Below are 8,040 nucleotides of genomic sequence, written 5' to 3'. Positions count from 1 at the left end.
AAAGCCTCCCGTCGGGGAATCGAACCCCGGTCTTCCGCGTGACAGGCGGAGATACTGTCCACTATACTAACGAGGAAAGCCTTCTGCTGGGTCTAAAGTTCTCAGGCACCATCTATAATTTAACAAAAAGATGAGTCAGAAATTTGCATTTCAGATCATTTTGCCGCTCACTTGCTGCCAAGGCCAAGCTAACGATGGCTTTGGCTAAATAATGTTCTGCGATTTCCACCTTGCAAGCTGAGGCCTGCTACCAGTGTGTCAGCTGTAGCCTTTGGTTACTTGTTGAGCAGTGTCTTCACAAATGATTGAAACAAGTGGTAGAAGTATTTCAAGTTCTTCATGAATTCGGTGTGTCGTAAAAGGAGAACACACAAAACAATCTAGGACAGAGGCAGAAAAAAATGATCTAGGCTGCACAAGAAAAACCCTTGGCTATCATTTCCACATGCCTAACAACTACAAAGAAGATGTCCCCAACCCTGGTTCTGAAGTACACTCTGTTCTGAAAACATTTGGTGATTTGCCCCCCTACCTGCTACGCAAAGCAATTAGCTGAAAATGGTTTGATTTCCTTACTTTAAGACAGTCCCTTCCACACAGACATGCAATTAATTGGTGGACTACTTGAAGCAAGTGTGCTGTAAGCAGTCAGCAGAGACTTAAACAAAAGTGCAGGAGAGGGAGAACAGGAGCTGTGTCTCATAGGAAAGACCAACACAATGGGTCAAACAATAATGCACCTCGAGTTATGGCATGTTCAAGCAGAACGGAAACAAAAAGCACCTCTCCGTCGGGGAATCGAACCCCGGTCTTCCGCGTGACAGGCGGAGATACTGTCCACTATACTAACGAGGAAAGACTCTGGCCGATTTTAAAGTTCTCAGGGACCATCTAAAATTGAACAAAAAGATGAGGAAGAAAATTTCATATCAGATCATTCGTGCGCTCACTTGCTGCCAAGGCAGAGCGAACGGTGGCTTTGGCTAGACAATGCGCTGCGCTTTCCACCCTGCAAGCTGAAGCTTGCTACCAGTGTGTCCGCTGTAGCCTTTGGTTTCTTGTTGAGCAGTGTCTAAACAATTGATTGAAACAAGTGGTAGAAGTATTAAAATCTCCGCATGAATACAGTGTGTCGTAAAAGGAGAACACACAAAACACTCTAGAACAGAGGCAGAGAAAAATGATCTAGGCTGCACAAGAAAAACCCTTGGCTGTCATTTCCACATGCCTAACAACTACAAAGAAGATGTCCACAACCCTGTTTCTGAAGTACACTCTGTCCTGAAAAAATGTATCAATTTGCACCCCACCTGCTACGCAATGCAATTAGCTATAAAATGGTTTGATTTTCTTTCTTTAAGACAGTCCCTTCCACACAGACATGCAATTAATTGGTGGATTACTTGAAACAAGTGTGCTGTGAGCAGTAAGCAGAGACTAAAACAAAAGTGCAGGAGAAGGAGAATAGTAGCTGAATTCCCAAAGGAACGACCAACACACTGGGTCAAACAATAATGCACCTCGAGTTATGGCATGTTCAAGCAGAATGGGAACAAAAGCACCTCCCGTCGAGAATCGAACCCCGGTCTTCCGCGTGACAGGCGGAGATACTGTCCACTATACTAACGAGGAAAGCCTTCTGCTGGGTCTAAAGTTCTCAGGACCATCTAAAATTGAACAAAAGATGAGTCAGAAATTTGCATTTCAGATCATTTTGCCGCTCACTTGCTGCCAAGGCCAAGCTAACGATGGCTTTGGCTAAATAATGTTCTGCGATTTCCACCTTGCAAGCTGAGGCCTGCTACCAGTGTGTCAGCTGTAGCCTTTGGTTACTTGTTGAGCAGTGTCTTCACAAATGATTGAAACAAGTGGTAGAAGTATTTCAAGTTCTTCATGAATACAGTGTGTCGTAAAAGGAGAACACACAAAACAATCTAGGACAGAGGCAGAAAAAAATGATCTAGGCTGCACAAGAAAAACCCTTGGCTATCATTTCCACATGCCTAACAACTACAAAGAAGATGTCCCCAACCCTGGTTCTGAAGTACACTCTGTTCTGAAAACATTTGGTGATTTGCCCCCCTACCTGCTACGCAAAGCAATTAGCTGAAAATGGTTTGATTTCCTTACTTTAAGACAGTCCCTTCCACACAGACATGCAATTAATTGGTGGACTACTTGAAGCAAGTGTGCTGTAAGCAGTCAGCAGAGACTTAAACAAAAGTGCAGGAGAGGGAGAACAGGAGCTGTGTCTCATAGGAAAGACCAACACAATGGGTCAAACAATAATGCACCTCGAGTTATGGCATGTTCAAGCAGAACGGAAACAAAAAGCACCTCCCCGTCGGGGAATCGAACCCCGGTCTTCCGCGTGACAGGCGGAGATACTGTCCACTATACTAACGAGGAAAGACTCTGGCCGATTTTAAAGTTCTCAGGGACCATCTAAAATTGAACAAAAAGATGAGGAAGAAAATTTCATATCAGATCATTCGTGCGCTCACTTGCTGCCAAGGCAGAGCGAACGGTGGCTTTGGCTAGACAATGCGCTGCGCTTTCCACCCTGCAAGCTGAAGCTTGCTACCAGTGTGTCCGCTGTAGCCTTTGGTTTCTTGTTGAGCAGTGTCTAAACAATTGATTGAAACAAGTGGTAGAAGTATTAAAATCTCCGCATGAATACAGTGTGTCGTAAAAGGAGAACACACAAAACACTCTAGAACAGAGGCAGAGAAAAATTATCTAGGCTGCACAAGAAAAACCCTTGGCTGTCATTTCCACATGCCTAACAACTACAAAGAAGATGTCCACAACCCTGTTTCTGAAGTACACTCTGTCCTGAAAAAATGTATCAATTTGCACCCCACCTGCTACGCAATGCAATTAGCTATAAAATGGTTTGATTTTCTTTCTTTAAGACAGTCCCTTCCACACAGACATGCAATTAATTGGTGGATTACTTGAAACAAGTGTGCTGTGAGCAGTAAGCAGAGACTAAAACAAAAGTGCAGGAGAAGGAGAATAGTAGCTGAATTCCCAAAGGAACGACCAACACACTGGGTCAAACAATAATGCACCTCGAGTTATGGCATGTTCAAGCAGAATGGGAACAAAAGCACCTCCCCGTCGGGGAATCGAACCCCGGTCTTCCGCGTGACAGGCGGAGATACTGTCCACTATACTAACGAGGAAAGCCTTCTGCTGGGTCTAAAGTTCTCAGGCACCATCTATAATTTAACAAAAAGATGAGTCAGAAATTTGCATTTCAGATCATTTTGCCGCTCACTTGCTGCCAAGGCCAAGCTAACGATGGCTTTGGCTAAATAATGTTCTGCGATTTCCACCTTGCAAGCTGAGGCCTGCTACCAGTGTGTCAGCTGTAGCCTTTGGTTACTTGTTGAGCAGTGTCTTCACAAATGATTGAAACAAGTGGTAGAAGTATTTCAAGTTCTTCATGAATTCGGTGTGTCGTAAAAGGAGAACACACAAAACAATCTAGGACAGAGGCAGAAAAAAATGATCTAGGCTGCACAAGAAAAACCCTTGGCTATCATTTCCACATGCCTAACAACTACAAAGAAGATGTCCCCAACCCTGGTTCTGAAGTACACTCTGTTCTGAAAACATTTGGTGATTTGCCCCCCTACCTGCTACGCAAAGCAATTAGCTGAAAATGGTTTGATTTCCTTACTTTAAGACAGTCCCTTCCACACAGACATGCAATTAATTGGTGGACTACTTGAAGCAAGTGTGCTGTAAGCAGTCAGCAGAGACTTAAACAAAAGTGCAGGAGAGGGAGAACAGGAGCTGTGTCTCATAGGAAAGACCAACACAATGGGTCAAACAATAATGCACCTCGAGTTATGGCATGTTCAAGCAGAACGGAAACAAAAAGCACCTCCCCGTCGGGGAATCGAACCCCGGTCTTCCGCGTGACAGGCGGAGATACTGTCCACTATACTAACGAGGAAAGACTCTGGCCGAGTTTAAAGTTCTCAGGGACCATCTAAAATTGAACAAAAAGATGAGGAAGAAAATTTCATATCAGATCATTCGTGCGCTCACTTGCTGCCAAGGCAGAGCGAACGGTGGCTTTGGCTAGACAATGCGCTGCGCTTTCCACCCTGCAAGCTGAAGCTTGCTACCAGTGTGTCAGCTGTAGCCTTTGGTTACTTGTTGAGCAGTGTCTTCACAAATGATTGAAACAAGTGGTAGAAGTATTTCAAGTTCTTCATGAATTCGGTGTGTCGTAAAAGGAGAACACACAAAACACTCTAGAACAGAGGCAGAGAAAAATTATCTAGGCTGCACAAGAAAAACCCTTGGCTGTCATTTCCACATGCCTAACAACTACAAAGAAGATGTCCACAACCCTGTTTCTGAAGTACACTCTGTCCTGAAAAAATGTATCAATTTGCACCCCACCTGCTACGCAATGCAATTAGCTGAAAATGGTTTGATTTCCTTACTTTAAGACAGTCCCTTCCACACAGACATGCAATTAATTGGTGGACTACTTGAAGCAAGTGTGCTGTAAGCAGTCAGCAGAGACTTAAACAAAAGTGCAGGAGAGGGAGAACAGGAGCTGTGTCTCATAGGAAAGACCAACACAATGGGTCAAACAATAATGCACATCGAGTTATGGCATGTTCAAGCAGAATGGGAACAAAAAGCACCTCCCCGTCGGGGAATCGAACCCCGGTCTTCCGCGTGACAGGCGGAGATACTGTCCACTATACTAACGAGGAAAGACTCTGGCCGAGTTTAAAGTTCTCAGGGACCATCTAAAATTGAACAAAAAGATGAGGAAGAAAATTTCATATCAGATCATTCGTGCGCTCACTTGCTGCCAAGGCCAAGCTAACGATGGCTTTGGCTGAACAATGCGCTGCGCTTTCCACCTTGCAAGCTGAGGCCTGCTACCAGTGTGTCAGCTGTAGCCTTTGGTTACTTGTTGAGCAGTGTCTTCACAAATGATTGAAACAAGTGGTAGAAGTATTAAAATCTCCGCATGAATACAGTGTGTCGTAAAAGGAGAACACACAAAACACTCTAGAACAGAGGCAGAGAAAAATGATCTAGGCTGCACAAGAAAAACCCTTGGCTGTCATTTCCACATGCCTAACAACTACAAAGAAGATGTCCACAACCCTGGTTCTGAAGTACACTCTGTTCTGAAAACATTTGGTGATTTGCCCCCTACCTGCTACATAAAGCAATTAGCTGAAAATGGTTTGATTTCTTACTTTAAGACAGTCCCTTCCACACAGACATGCAATTAATTGGTGGATTACTTGAAACAAGTGTGCTGTAAGCAGTCAGCAGAGACTAAAACAAAAGTGCAGGAGAGGAGAACAGGAGCTGTGTCTCATAGGAAAGACCAACACAATGGGTCAAACAATAATGCACCTCGAGTTATGGCATGTTCAAGCAGAACGGAAACAAAAGCACCTCCCGTCGGGAATCGAACTCGGTCTTCCGCGTGACAGGCGGAGATACTGTCCACTATACTAACGAGGAAAGACTCTGGCCGATTTTAAAGTTCTCAGGGACCATCTAAAATTGAACAAAAGATGAGGAAGAAAATTTCATATCAGATCATTCGTGCGCTCACTTGCTGCCAAGGCAGAGCGAACGGTGGCTTTGGCTGAACAATGCGCTGCGCTTTCCACCTGCAAGCTGAGGCCTGCTACCAGTGTGTCAGCTGTAGCCTTTGGTTACTTGTTGAGCAGTGTCTTAACAAATGATTGAAACAAGTGGTAGAAGTATTAAAATCTCCGCATGAATACAGTGTGTCGTAAAGGAGAACACACAAAACAATCTAGAACAGAGGCAGAAAAAATGATCTAGGCTGCACAAGAAAAACCCTTGGCTATCATTTCCACATGCCTAACAACTACAAAGAAGATGTCCACAACCCTGTTTCTGAAGTACACTCTGTTCTGAAAACATTTGGTGATTTGCCCCCACCTGCTACGCAATGCAATTAGCTATAAAATGGTTTGATTTCTTACTTTAAGACAGTCCCTTCCACACAGACATGCAATTAATTGGTGGACTACTTGAAGCAAGTGTGCTGTAAGCAGTCAGCAGAGACTAAAACAAAAGTGCAGGAGAAGGAGAATAGTAGCTGAATTCCCAAAGGAACGACCAACACACTGGGTCAAACAATAATGCACATCGAGTTATGGCATGTTCAAGCAGAACGGAAACAAAAAGCACCTCCCCGTCGGGGAATCGAACCCCGGTCTTCCGCGTGACAGGCGGAGATACTGTCCACTATACTAACGAGGAAAGACTCTGGCCGAGTTTAAAGTTCTCAGGGACCATCTAAAATTGAACAAAAAGATGAGGAAGAAAATTTCATATCAGATCATTCGTGCGCTCACTTGCTGCCAAGGCAGAGCGAACGGTGGCTTTGGCTAGACAATGCGCTGCGCTTTCCACCCTGCAAGCTGAAGCTTGCTACCAGTGTGTCCGCTGTAGCCTTTGGTTTCTTGTTGAGCAGTGTCTAAACAATTGATTGAAACAAGTGGTAGAAGTATTTCAAGTTCTTCATGAATTCGGTGTGTCGTAAAAGGAGAACACACAAAACAATCTAGGACAGAGGCAGAAAAAAATGATCTAGGCTGCACAAGAAAAACCCGTGGCTATCATTTCCACATGCCTAACAACTACAAAGAAGATGTCCCCAACCCTGGTTCTGAAGTACACTCTGTTCTGAAAACATTTGGTGATTTGCCCCCCTACCTGCTACGCAAAGCAATTAGCTGAAAATGGTTTGATTTCCTTACTTTAAGACAGTCCCTTCCACACAGACATGCAATTAATTGGTGGACTACTTGAAGCAAGTGTGCTGTAAGCAGTCAGCAGAGACTTAAACAAAAGTGCAGGAGAGGGAGAACAGGAGCTGTGTCTCATAGGAAAGACCAACACAATGGGTCAAACAATAATGCACATCGAGTTATGGCATGTTCAAGCAGAATGGGAACAAAAAGCACCTCCCCGTCGGGGAATCGAACCCCGGTCTTCCGCGTGACAGGCGGAGATACTGTCCACTATACTAACGAGGAAAGCCTTCTGCTGGTTCTAAAGTTCTCAGGGACCATCTAAAATTGAACAAAAAGATGAGGAAGAAAATTTCATATCAGATCATTCGTGCGCTCACTTGCTGCCAAGGCCAAGCTAACGATGGCTTTGGCTAAATAATGTTCTGCGATTTCCACCTTGCAAGCTGAGGCCTGCTACCAGTGTGTCAGCTGTAGCCTTTGGTTTCTTGTTGAGCAGTGTCTAAACAATTGATTGAAACAAGTGGTAGAAGTATTTCAAGTTCTTCATGAATTCGGTGTGTCGTAAAAGGAGAACACACAAAACAATCTAGGACAGAGGCAGAAAAAAATGATCTAGGCTGCACAAGAAAAACCCGTGGCTATCATTTCCACATGCCTAACAACTACAAAGAAGATGTCCCCAACCCTGGTTCTGAAGTACACTCTGTTCTGAAAACATTTGGTGATTTGCCCCCCTACCTGCTACGCAAAGCAATTAGCTATAAAATGGTTTGATTTCTTACTTTAAGACAGTCCCTTCCACACAGACATGCAATTAATTGGTGGACTACTTGAAGCAAGTGTGCTGTAAGCAGTCAGCAGAGACTTAAACAAAAGTGCAGGAGAGGGAGAACAGGAGCTGTGTCTCATAGGAAAGACCAACACAATGGGTCAAACAATAATGCACCTCGAGTTATGGCATGTTCAAGCAGAACGGAAACAAAAAGCACCTCCCCGTCGGGGAATCGAACCCCGGTCTTCCGCGTGACAGGCGGAGATACTGTCCACTATACTAACGAGGAAAGACTCTGGCCGATTTTAAAGTTCTCAGGACCATCTATAATTTAACAAAAGATGAGTCAGAAATTTGCATTTCAGATCATTTTGCGCTCACTTGCTGCCAAGGCAGAGCTAACGGTGGCTTTGGCTAAATAATGTTCTGCGATTTCCACCTGCAAGCTGAGGCCTGCTACCAGTGTGTCAGCTGTAGCCT

General features: G+C 44.4%; 8 non-coding genes across 8 annotated transcripts; all 8 read right to left on the bottom strand.

Annotated features, from left to right (window-relative positions):
* Positions 1 to 783: 783 nt before the first annotated feature.
* Positions 784 to 855, bottom strand: trnad-guc. The gene has a single exon. It is a non-coding gene; the product is annotated as a tRNA-Asp (tRNA).
* Positions 856 to 2,337: 1,482 nt separating this feature from the next.
* On the bottom strand, positions 2,338 to 2,409 carry trnad-guc. The gene has a single exon. It is a non-coding gene; the product is annotated as a tRNA-Asp (tRNA).
* A 707-nt stretch (positions 2,410 to 3,116) lies between these two features.
* trnad-guc lies at positions 3,117 to 3,188 on the bottom strand. The gene has a single exon. It is a non-coding gene; the product is annotated as a tRNA-Asp (tRNA).
* A 707-nt stretch (positions 3,189 to 3,895) lies between these two features.
* trnad-guc lies at positions 3,896 to 3,967 on the bottom strand. The gene has a single exon. It is a non-coding gene; the product is annotated as a tRNA-Asp (tRNA).
* A 706-nt stretch (positions 3,968 to 4,673) lies between these two features.
* On the bottom strand, positions 4,674 to 4,745 carry trnad-guc. Its single transcript has one exon. It is a non-coding gene; the product is annotated as a tRNA-Asp (tRNA).
* A 1,474-nt stretch (positions 4,746 to 6,219) lies between these two features.
* Positions 6,220 to 6,291, bottom strand: trnad-guc. The gene has a single exon. It is a non-coding gene; the product is annotated as a tRNA-Asp (tRNA).
* Positions 6,292 to 6,998: 707 nt separating this feature from the next.
* Positions 6,999 to 7,070, bottom strand: trnad-guc. Its single transcript has one exon. It is a non-coding gene; the product is annotated as a tRNA-Asp (tRNA).
* Positions 7,071 to 7,777: 707 nt separating this feature from the next.
* trnad-guc lies at positions 7,778 to 7,849 on the bottom strand. The gene has a single exon. It is a non-coding gene; the product is annotated as a tRNA-Asp (tRNA).
* Positions 7,850 to 8,040: the final 191 nt, after the last annotated feature.

This window comes from Silurus meridionalis, chromosome 29 (genome assembly GCF_014805685.1).
Source record: "Silurus meridionalis isolate SWU-2019-XX chromosome 29, ASM1480568v1, whole genome shotgun sequence".
NCBI classification, from domain to species: domain Eukaryota; kingdom Metazoa; phylum Chordata; class Actinopteri; order Siluriformes; family Siluridae; genus Silurus; species Silurus meridionalis.
This window is presented reverse-complemented; position numbering and strand designations above follow the sequence as displayed.